The following is an 11,833-nucleotide window of genomic DNA, read 5'->3' as shown; positions in this document are numbered from 1 at the left end:
CTGGTATAGTTTCTCCAGAAACACCATTAGTGTGAAGGAACACCGTGGCGTTTGAAGTGACAGCCAGCTGCTGTGCTGGTAAACGGGCTTAGGAATTTATCATTTTGTAAAAAGCCCAGATGTGTGGCATTTGTCTCTTTCTTCAGTGTAAATCCTCTCTTCGGGGTTCCCTGGTGGCTCAGCGGTTGAGAGTCCGCCTGCCGATGCAGGGGACACGGGTCGTGCCCCGGTCTGGGAGGATCCCACATGCCGCGGAGCGGCTGGGCCCGTGAGCCATGGCCACTGAGCCTGCGCGTCCAGAGCCTGTGCTCCACAGCGGGAGAGGCCACAGCAGTGAGAGGCCCGCGTACCACAAAAAAAAAAAAAAAAAAAAAGCTCTCTTCGTGGCCAACCTCACGGTACGCGTATGAATGCGCTGAGGCAGAGTGGGGAAGTAATGAGTAGAATTGTCTTTCCCGAGGAACTGAGCCTGATCCAGCTGGGGCACAGCTCAGTGATGACCCCGATACACACAGACGTGTCCTGTATATAAAGCATCGCGAGTAGATCGTGTCCACTTCAGCTTTATGCCCTGGTTTCCATGAAATTATCCTAGTCCTAGGCCTTTGCATCCTAGTCCGTCCCCATGAGAGGCAAAAGAGAAAACAATGGAAATATCAGCTGTGGGAGAAAACACTGAGCACTTTAAGTCCCAGTACATTACTGGTAGGTGTACTAACTGCCTCAGTCAATTTGGGGAGTAAATAAGAATTATCGGTTAAAAGGAGAGACACACAGCTCTGACCCACAGTTACATAACTTAGGGAAAAGGTGGACATAACCATGAGTATACATTCAGGAGAACTGTGACAGAGGCGTCGTTCATATTAGACAAAATCATAGAAACAGATCTCACCAAAAATGAATGGACTGTTATACATATGCAACCGAATTTTATATGACAGAAAAATACACAAAGGTAAACGGCTACAATAATACAGATCAATTTTCAAGCCTGATGGTCAGTAAGTAAAGAAAAACTATAAGAGTGTACTTCATTACATCAAATTCAAAAGCAGACAATGTGGACCCAACTAAACAAAATAAGAATTTAAAGAGGAAAAATAACAATTGATACCAGAGAAATACAAAAAATCATGAGAATACGATAAACAATTCTTTGCTAACAAACTGGACAACCTAGAAGAAATGGACACGTTGTAGGAACATACAGCCCACCAAAACTGAATCGAGGAGAAATAGTTAACTTTGAATAGACTGATCACTACGACTGAAATAGAATCTGGCATTGACACATATACACTACCAAATGTAAAACAGATAGCTAGTGGGAAGCAGCCGCATAGCACAGGGAGATCAGCTCGGTGCTCTGTGACCACCTAGAGGGCTGGGATAGGGAGGGTGGGAGGGAGACGCAAGAGGGAGGAGATATGGGGATATATGTATATGCATAGCTGATTCACTCTGTTATACAGCAGAAACTAACACACCACTATAAAGCAATTATACTCCAATAAAGATGTTAAAACAAACCAAAAAAACCTCCCTGCAAACAAACACACAGGACTGGATGACCTCATGAGAGAATTCTGCCAAACATAAAAAGAAGATCTTACGCTGAGCCTTCTCAAACACTTCCAAAATACTAAGAGGAGGAAACAGTCCCAAAGGCATCGTCTGAAGCCACAATCACCCTGATACCCAAAACCAGACAAAGACACTGCCAAAAAGGAAAATTACAGACCAATATTTCTGATGAATATAGATGCAAAAATGCTTAACAAAGTATTAGCAAACCGAATCCAACAACACATAAAAAGAATCACACACCATGATCAAGTTGGATTCATGCCAGGGTCACAAGCCTGGTTCAACATACACAGATCAATCAGTGTCATACAACAGATCAACAAAAGAAAAGACAAAACCGATTCCGCACTAGGAACTCCAGTTGGAAGAGCCAGGTGCGAGGCCTCTGCACGTGGCCCCCTGGGAGCAAGTGAAACCAGACTAAACACAAAGGAAAAAAGAAAAAGCCATGGCAGAGCTGTGACTATTTTCAAGGCTACTGTTTTCCTCTGTGAAACACACTGCCTTTGGGCAAAACAAGGAAGAAGCTGGTGATTCTCATGTGCAGCACAGAAGGAGAGCCACTGCAGGCCAGCTGCCCCAACTCTGAAGGCACTCCAGCCGTGTGGCTGACAGGGTCTTGGTGCTCCAGCCGGGTGTCAGGTCTGAGCCTCTGAGGTGGGAGAGCTGAGTTCAGAGACCACCAGAGACCTCCTGGCCCCATGAAATATCGATCGGTGAGAGCTCTCCAAGAGATCTCCGTCTCAACGCTAAGACACAGCTCCACTCAACGATCAGCAAGCTACAGTGCTGGACACCCCATGCCAAACAACTAGCAAGACAGGAACACAACCTCACCCATTAGCAGAGAGGCTGCCTAACATCATACTAAGCTCACAGACACCCCAAAACACACCACCAGACATGGTCCTGCCCACCAGGAAGACAAGATCCAGCCTCATCCACCAGAACACAGGCACCAGTCCCCTCTACCAGGAAGCCTACACAACCCACTTACCAACCTTACCCACTGGGGGCAGACACCAAAAACAATGGGAACTACGAACCTTCAGCCTGCAAAAAGGAGACCCCCAACACAGTAAGTTAAGCAAAATGAGAACACAGAGAAATACACAGCAGATGAAAGAGCAAGGTAAAAACCCACCAGACCAAACAAATGAAGAGGAAATAGGCAGTCTACCTGAAAAAGAATTCAGAGTAATGATAGTCAAGATGATCCCAAATCTTGGAAATAGAATGGAGAAAATACAAGAAACGTTTAACAAGGATCCAGAAGAACTAAAAAGCAAACAAACAATGATAAACAACACAATAAATGAAATTTAAAATTCTCTAGAAGGAATCAATAGCAGAATAACTGAGGCAGAAGAATGGATAACTGACCTGGAAAATAAAATAGTGGAAATAACTACTGCAGAGCAGAATAAAGAAAAAAGAATAAAAAGAACTGAGGACAGTCTCAGAGACCTCTGGGACAACATTAAACGTACCAACATTCAAATTATAGGAATCCCAGAAGAAGAAGCGAAAAAGAAAGGGACTGAGAAAATATGTGAAGAGATTATAGTTGAAAACTTCCCTAATATGGGAAAGGAAATAGTCAATCAAGTCCACGAAGCACAGAGAGTCCCATACAGGATAAATCCAAGGAGAATCATGCCAAGACACGTATTATTCAAACTATCAAAAATTAAATACAAAGAAAAATACTAAAAGCAGCAATGGAAAAGCAACAAATAACATACAAGGGAATCCCCATAAAGTTAACAACTTAACAGTTTCAGCAGAAACGCTGCAGGCCAGAAGGGAGTGGCAGGACATATTTAAAGTGATGAAAGGGAAAAACTTACAACCAAGATTACTCTACCCAGCAAGCATCTCATTCAGATTCGACAGAGAAATTAAAACCTTTACAGACAAGCAAAAGCTAAGAGAATTCAGCACCACCAAACCAGCTTCACAACACATGCTAAAGGAACATCTCTAGGCAGGAAACACAAGAGAAGGAAAAGACCTATAATAACAAACCCAAAACAATTAAGAAAATGATAATAGGAACATACATATCGAAAATTACCTTAAATGTAAATGGATTAAATGCTCCAACCAAAAGACACAGACTGGCTGAATGGATACAAAAACAAGACCCATATATGCTATCTACAAGAGACCCACTTCAGACCTAGGGACACAAACAGATGAAAGTGAGGGGATGGAAAAAGATATTCCATGCAAATGGAAATCAAAAGAAAGCTGGAGTAGCAATTCTCATATCAGACAAAACAGACTCTAAAACAAAGACTACTACAAGAGACAAAGAAGGACACTACATAATGATCAACGGATCAATCCAAGAAGAAGATATAACAATTATAAATACTTATGCACCCAACACAGGAGCACCTCAATACATAAGGCAAATATTAACAGCCATAAAAAGGGAAAGCGACAATAACACAATAATACTAGGGGACTTTAACACCCCACTTTCGCCAACGGACAGATCAACCAAAATGAAAATAAATAAGGAAACACAAGCTTTAAATGATACAGTAAACAAGATGGACTTAATTGATATTTATAGGACATTCCATCCAAAAACAACAGAATACACTTTCTTCTCAAGTGCTCATGGAACATTATCCAGGATAGGTCATATCTTGGGTCACAAATCAAGCCTTGGTAAATTTAAGAAAATTGAAATTGTATCAGGTATCTTTTCCGACCACAACACTATGAGACTAGATATCAATTACAGGAAAAAAACTGTAAAAAATACAAACACATGGAGGCTAAACAATACGCTACTAAATAACCAAGAGATCACTGAGGAAATCAAAAAACACCTAAAGACAAATGACAATGAAAACACGATGGCCCAAAACCTGTGGGATGCGGGAAAAGCAGTTCTAAGAGGGAAGTTTATAGCAGTAAAATCCTACCTCAAGAAACAAGAAAAATCTCAAATAAACAACCTAACCTTACACCTAAAGCAATTAGAGAATGAAGAACAAAAACAACCCAAAGTTAGCAGAAGGAAAAAAATCATAAAGATCAGATCAGAAATAAATGAAAAAGGAATGAAGGAAATAATAGCAAAGATCAATAAAACTAAAAGCTAGTTCTTTGAGAAGATAAACAAAATTGATAAACCATTAGCCAGACTCATCAAGGAACAAAGGGAGAAGACTCAAATCAATAGAAGTAGAAATGAAAAGGAGAAGGAACAACTGACCCCACAGAAATACAAAGGATCATGAGAGATTACTACAAGCAACTCCATGCCAATAAAATGGACAACCTGGAAGAAATGGACAATTTCTTATAAAAGCACAACCTTCCGAGACTGAACCAGGAAGAGACAGAAAATATAAACAGATCAATCACAGGCACTGAAATTGAAACTGTGATTTAAAATCTTCCAATAAACAAAAGCCCAGGACCAGATGGCTTCACAGGCAAATTCTATCAAACATTTAGAGCAGACTCAACACCTATCCTTCTCAAACTCTTCCAAAATATAGCAGAGGGAGGAACAATCCCAAAGTCATTCTATGAGGCCACCATCACCCTGATGTCACAAAAAAAGAAAACTACAGACCAATATCATTGATGAACATAGATGCAAAAATCCTCAACAAAGTACTAGCAAACAGAATCCAACGGCACATTTAAAGGATCATTCACCACGATCAAGTGGGGTTTATCCCAGGAATGCAAGGATTCTTCAATATACGCAAATCAATCAATGTGATATACGATATTAACAAATTGAAGGATAAAAACCATATGATAATCTCAATAAATTCAGAAAAAGCTTTTGACAAAATTCAACACCCATTTATGATAAGAACTCTCCAGAAAGTAGCCATAGAGGGAACTTACCTCAACATAAGAAAGGCCATATATGATAAACCCACAGCCAACATCATTCTCATTGATGAGAAACTGAAATCATTTCCACTAAGATCAGGAACGAGACAAGGCTGCCCACTCTCACCACAATTGTTCAACATAGTTTTGCAAGTTTTAGCCACAGCAATCAGAGAAGAAAAAGAAATAAAACAAATCCAAATCGGAAAAGAAGTAAAGCTGTCACTGTTTGCAGATGACATGATAATATACATAGAGAATCCTAAAGATGCTACCAGAAAACTACTAGAGCTAATCAATGAATTTGGTAAAGTAGCAGGAGACAAAATTAATGCACAGAAATCTCTTGCATTCCTATACACTCATGATGAAACATCTGAAAGACAAATTAAGGAAACATTCCCATTTACCATTACAACAAAAAGAATAAAATACCTGAGAGTGAACCTACCTAAGGAGACAAAAGACCTGTATGCAGACAACTATAAGACACTGATGAAATAGATTAAAGATGATACAAACAGATGGAGAGACATACCATATTCTTGGATTGGAAGAATCAACATTGTTAATGACTATACCACCCAAAGCAATCGACAGATTCAATGCAATCCCTATTAAACTACCAATGGCATTTTCCACAGAACTAGAACAAAAAAATTCACAATTTGTATGAAAAACAAAACACACCGAAGAGCCAAAGCAGTCTTGAGAAAGAAAAACGGAGCTGGAGGAATCAGACTCCTTGACTTCAGACTATACTACAAAGCTACAGTAATCAAGACAGTATGCTACTGGCACAAAAACAGAAATATAGATCAATGGAACAGGATAGAAAGCCCAGAGATAAACCCACACACATATGGTCACCTTATCTTTGATAAAAGAGGCAAGACTATACAATGGAGAAAAGACAGCCTCTTCAATAAGTGGTGCTGGGAAAACTGGACAGCTACATGTAAAAGAATGAATTAGAACACTTCCTAACACCATACACAGAAATAAACTCAGAATGGATTAAAGTCCTAAATGTAAGGCCAGACACTATAAAACTCTTAGAGGAAAACACAGGCAGAACACTCTATGACATAAATCACAGCAAGATCCTTTTTGACCCACCTCCTACAGAAATGGAAATAAAAACAAAAATTAACAAATGGGACCTAGTGAAACTTAAAAGCTTTTGCACAGCAAAGGAAACCATAAACAAGACGAAAAGACAACCCTCAGAATGGGAGAAAATATTTGCAAATGAAGCAACTGACAAAGGATTAATCTCCAAAATATATAAGCAGCTCATGCAGCTCAATATCAAAAAAACAAACAATCCAATCCAAAAAAGGGCAGAAGACCTAAATAGACATTTCTCCAAAGAAGATATACAGGTTGCCAACAAACACAGGAAAGGATGCTCAACATCACTAATCATCAGAGGAATGTAAATCAAAACTACAATGAGGTATCACCTCACACCAGTCACAATCGCCATCATCAAAAAATCTACAAACAATAAATGCTGGAGAGGGTGTGGAGAGAAGGGAACCCTCTCGCACTGTTGGTGGGAATGTAAATTGATACAGCCACTATGGAGAACAGTATGGAGGTTCCTTAAAAAAACTAAAAGTAGAACTACCATATGTCCCAACTATCCCACTACTGGGCATATACCCTGAGAAAACCATAATCAAAAAGAGTCATGTACCACAATGTTCACTGCAGCACTACTTACAATAGCCAGGACATGGAAGCAACCTAAGTGTCCATCGACAAATGAGTGGATAAAGAAGATGTGGCACATATATACAATGGAATATTACTCAGCTATAAAAAGAAACGAAATTGAGTTATTTGTAGTGAGGTAGATGGACCTAGATTCTTTCATACAGAGTGAAGTAAGTCAGAAAGACAAAAACAAATACCATATGCTAACACATATATATGGAATCTAAGGGAAAAAAAAAAAGGTTCTGAAGAACCTACGGGCACGACAGGAATAAAGACGCAGACGTAGAGAATGGACTTGAGGACACGGGGAGGGGGTAGGGTAAGCTGAGACTAAGCGAGAGGGTGGCATTGACATATATTCACTACCAAATGTAAAATAGATGGCTAGTGGGAAGCAGCCTCATAGCACAGGGAGATCAGTTCATGCTTTGTGACCACATAGAGGGCCGAGATAGGGAGGGTGGGAGGGAGACGCAAGAGGGAGGGGATATGGGGATACACGTATACACATAGCTGATTCACTTTGTTATACAGCAGCAACGAACACAACAATGTAAAGCAATTATACTCCAGTAAAGATGTTTAAAAAAAAAAACACAAAACCACATGATCATCTCAATAGATGCAGAAAAAACATTTCATAAAATTCAACACCCATTCATGATAAACACTCACCAAAGTGAGTACAAAGGGGACATATCTCAACATAATAAAAGCTATTTATGATAAACCCACAGCCAACATAATACTCAATGGTGAAAAGCTGAAAGCCTTCCAGCTGAATTGTGGAACAAGACAAGGATGCCCACTCTCACCACTTCTGTCCAACATAGTATTGCAAGTCCTAGCCACAGCAATCAGACAAGGAAAAAGAAAAAGGTATTCAAATTGGAAGCAAAGAGGTGAAAGTGTCATTGCATGCAGATGGCATGATACTCCATATAGAAAACCCTAAAGACTCCACACAACAACTATTAGAACTGATAAGTTAATTCAGCAAGGTAGCAGGATACAAGACTAACACAGAGACATCTGTTGCTTTTCATTCTACTAACAGTGAAATATCAGAAAAAAATGTAAAAAATCAATCTCTTAAAATTGCATCAAAAATAAAATACCTAGGAGTAAACCTGATGAAGGAGATGAAAGACATATACTTTGAGAACTATAAAACATTGATAAAGGAAACTGAAGATAATTCAAAGAAATGCAAAGATATCCCACGCTCTCAGATTGGAATACTTGATACAGGTAAAATGGCCATACTACCCAAAGCAATCTACAGATTTCACACAATACCTATCAAATTACCCATGACATTTTTCACAGAACTAGAACAAATAATCCTAAAATTTATATGGAACCACAAAAGACCCAGAATTGCAAAAACAATCCTGAGGAAAAACAACAAACCTGGGGGCATAACCCTCCCAGACTTCAGACAATACTACAAACCTACAGTAATCAAAAGAGAATGATATTGGCACAAAAACAGACCCAAGGATCAATGGAACAGATGTGAGAGCCCAGAAGTAAACCCATACACCTATGGTCAATTTTAGTATTCGACAAAGGAGGCAAGAATATACAATGGAGAAAAGACAGTCTCTTCAACAAGTGGTGCTAGGCAAACCGGACAGCTGCGTGTAAAAGAATGAAATTAGAACATTCTCTAACACCATATACAAAAAAAATTCAAAATCAATTAAAGACCTAAATGTAAGACCAGATACTATAAAACTCCTAGGGAAAAACATAGGCACAATACTCTTTGACATAAATCACAGCAATATTTTTTTTGGATCTGTCTCTTTAGAGTAATGGAAATAAAAAATATATATAAACAAATGGGGTCTAATTAAACTTAAAAGCTTTGGCCCAGCAAAGGAGACTGTAAACGAAATGAAAAGACGGCCTACTCACTGAGAGAAGTATCTGCAAACGATGGGACCAACAAGGGATTACTTTCCAAAATATACAAACAGCTCATGGAGCTGAATATCAAAAAACAAACTACCAAGTATAAAATGGACAGAAGACCTAAACAGACATTTCTCCAGAAGACATACAGATGGCCAACAGGTACATGAAAAGACGGTCTACATCACTAATTATTAGAGAAATGCAAACCAAAACCACAGTGAGGTTATCACCTCTACCGGTCAGAACGGCCATCATCAAAAAGTCTACCAATAATAAATGCTGGAGAATGTGTGGCGAAAAGGGAACCCTCCTACACTGTTGGTGGGAATATAAATTGGTGCAGCCACTATGGAGAACAGTATGGAGGTCTTTTAAAAAACTAAAAATAGGGCTTCCCTGGTGGTGCAGTGGTTCAGAATCTGCCTGCCAATGCAGGGGACACGGGTTTGAGCACTGGTCCAGGAAGATCCCACAGGCTGCGAAGCAACTAAGCCCATGAGCCACAACTACTGAACCTGCGCTCTAGAGCCCGCGAGCCACAACTACTGAAGCCCGCGCGCCTAGAGCCCGAGCTGCGCAACAAGAGAAGCCACCGCAATGAAGAGTAGCCCCGCTCGCCGCAACTAGAGAAAGTCCGCAGGGAGCAACGAAGACCCAACGCAGCCACAGATAAATAAATAAATTTATTAAAAAAAAAAAGAGTTACTGTCTGGGGGACAAGAGGTGGGGAGGAGCAGAAACGACTCAGAGGTCTGGATGGAGAAGAATGACCAGAAGGTGCTGCTGTGGATAGAAACAAGGAAGTCAGAGAGGAAGGGTCTGTAAGAAACAAAACCGCGTTCCCAGTGCAGGAGGCAGGTGGTGGTTCCTCTGTGTGTCAGTTGACAGGATTAGAAATATCCCCCCGAGCCTCCTTCTCCCCTGGGGTCATCCGCTCTGTGACAGCCCCACCGGCTCCGCTAGACAAGCAAGGCAGACAGTGGAGGAGCCCTCAGTGCTTCACCCGCTTCCACCTCACATACAATGAACCCATCCAACAGCCCTGGCCCGAAGCCCCGCGAATCCATGACCCTGGTCCAGCACCACAGTCAAGCTCGGCGGCAGACTCAGGACTGGTCGCTGCAACCCAGCACCTCCTTCCTGGCTCTTCCACCCCAGGGCCTCACTCCCAGCTGAGGAATTTGATTCTCATGGCCCCAAACCTGATCTACTGCAGGACCCTCCCCCTAAAATAATTCTTCCAGGGTCTCCACCTGCCTTCAAGTAAATTCCAAGTATCTCCACATGACATTCCCTGAGGCTGACGATCAGAAGGGGCTGACCTCTCAGGACCAGCGAAGCTAACTCCTACCTCAAAGCAAGCTCCTCCCAGTTACCCACCTCCCCTCCCCAGACGCACACCTGAGTTCTCACCACACTTGTGTCTTCTCAAGGGGTCATCGTTGAGCCGATTATGAAAACCACAGACCCCTTTTCCAAACCACCTAGAAGTCTTCCTGATTCATCCCACTCAACTGCGAATGTATTTATTGTAGGATTTCTGGAAGCGTTACATAAGAAAACCTCATCAACCACTCAGATACTGACCCACTCATCACCTAGTGGTCAGATGGTGCCGGAGCTCTATCACTGTTTATTACCACCACAGTCCTCCCACAGTCCAATCCCTGCGGAGCGGCGACCATCTCAGCCCAGCTGTGTGTTCATACCTTCCTTTCCGGAAAATTACCCTCTTGTCTCAAGGATAAAATCCAGGCACACTTGCAGGGTGCACTAGACCCTGTAGGACCAGGGCCCAGCATCCCCTGAACTCCAGTGCTCAGAACAGCTCCCCCTCTTTCCCGGCCCAGGGTGCCGGGCCCTCACCACTCCTGTGCTAACCTCTATCAGCTTGGGTCTCTCCTTCTCCAGAAGGTCCCCGCACTTCCATCACAAGGTTGCTGGGCTTCCACGTGTCACTGTGCCTCACTGTTTTTCTCCTTCTGTACAACTGAACAAAACTAGACCCAAATTATTTATTGTCTAAATAGGTATTGTCTGGTGTCATCATCAGAGCTCCCTGAGTCCAGGGAAAGAATCGGTCACCGTCACCAATGAATCTCACGTCTGGATATAGTAACTGCTCAATAAACGTTGAAGGAAGGAACAAATTTCGCATTTTCAGCATCTCGGGAAAGGGAAGGGGCTTCTCCAAGGTCACACAGGTTCTATGAAAACCAAAATCAGAACTGGAACCAAGCAGTGCGCTGGGCGGTGCCACGCATGTGTCTCTTGCTTCCACGGTGTTTGGACTGAACAGACCCAAGGGCGCCCCTTCCTCCAGACTCGGACCACCCTCCAACCTTTTTCCAGTCACAACCTTGGAATCATCCACTCAGCTCTCCTCGCCCTCCGGGAACAGCCAACACCATTTTCTGAGCTTAGCTCCTTACTGCCGACCAAGCATGAGCTCCAGATTCGTCACATTCCTCCGGCAGGTGGAGGCCGCAGTCACCCGCCTGGTAACGTGCGTCTGCCGCTCTGCACACCCTACCTGTCTCTGCGCTTGTCTTCCGACCCGACGCAGCAGCTCGCGAGGGCGTGAGACATCGTTTTCGCGAACGGGCCGAGGAGGAGCCGGAGGGCCCGAGCTCACTGGAAAAGGCAAAAGCAGCGCTGTGGCCGCGCCCTCTTCCAGGACGTGCCGAAAGCCGTCCCCAGAGCGTGGGGGAAAGCCCAGGAC

The 11,833-nt window shown here is 42.3% G+C and overlaps 1 protein-coding gene across 2 annotated transcripts in view; it reads right to left on the bottom strand.

Moving 5' to 3' along the window:
• The window catches only part of CDC42EP5 (CDC42 effector protein 5), a 64,960-nt gene extending 53,222 nt beyond the window's left edge, over positions 1 to 11,738 (bottom strand). Inside the window, exon 1 of one of the 2 annotated variants that reach the window (XR_012328079.1) lies at positions 11,645 to 11,663. The gene's annotated coding sequence lies outside the window, so the exon portion shown is untranslated. Of the gene's footprint in view, positions 1 to 11,644 lie in introns of both variants that reach the window. The other variant, XM_033845878.2, reaches the window with a different exon arrangement.
• Positions 11,739 to 11,833: the final 95 nt, after the last annotated feature.

This window comes from Tursiops truncatus, chromosome 19 (genome assembly GCF_011762595.2).
Source record: "Tursiops truncatus isolate mTurTru1 chromosome 19, mTurTru1.mat.Y, whole genome shotgun sequence".
NCBI classification, from domain to species: domain Eukaryota; kingdom Metazoa; phylum Chordata; class Mammalia; order Artiodactyla; family Delphinidae; genus Tursiops; species Tursiops truncatus.
The sequence above is the reverse complement of the archived record's forward strand: the minus strand, read 5'-3'. Positions and strand labels throughout refer to the sequence as shown.